We start from the raw sequence: 652 nt of genomic DNA on the forward strand, positions 1-652 counted from the left end.
GTGGCGGTCGGGGATGGCGCTTGGGGATGGTGGCTGTCGCCTTGTGGCGGTCGGCTGGTGGCGGTCGGCTGGTGGCGGTCGGGTGGTGGCGGTCGGGGATGGCGCTTGGGGATGGTGGCTGTCGCCTTGTGGCGGTCGGCTGGTGGCGGTCGGCTGGTGGCGGTCGGGGGTGGCGCTTGGGGATGGTGGCTGTCGCCTTGTGGCGGTCGGCTGGTGGCGGTCGGCTGGTGGCGGTCGGGGGGTGGCGGTCGGGGATGGCGCTTGGGGATGGTGGCTGTCGCCTTGTGGCGGTCGGCTGGTGGCGGTCGGGGGTGGCGCTTGGGGATGGTGGCTGTCGCCTTGTGGCGGTCGGCTGGTGGCGGTCGGGGATGGCGCTTGGGGATGGTGGCTGTCGCCTTGTGGCGGTCGGCTGGTGGCGGTCGGGGGTGGCGCTTGGGGATGGTGGCTGTCGCCTTGTGGCGGTCGGCTGGTGGCGGTCGGGGATGGCGCTTGGGGATGGTGGCTGTCGCCTTGTGGCGGTCGGCTGGTGGCGGTCGGGGGGTGGCGGTCGGGGATGGTGGCTGTCGCCTTGTGGCGGTCGGCGGTGGTGGTTTGGGACCGGCGTCCGGCGCAAAGTGCGTGTTGCGCGGGCCGGAGAAAATTTAGGCCAGGG

The sequence above is a fragment of the Syngnathus scovelli genome, unplaced genomic scaffold (assembly GCF_024217435.2).
Source record: "Syngnathus scovelli strain Florida unplaced genomic scaffold, RoL_Ssco_1.2 HiC_scaffold_53, whole genome shotgun sequence".
NCBI lineage: Eukaryota > Metazoa > Chordata > Actinopteri > Syngnathiformes > Syngnathidae > Syngnathus > Syngnathus scovelli.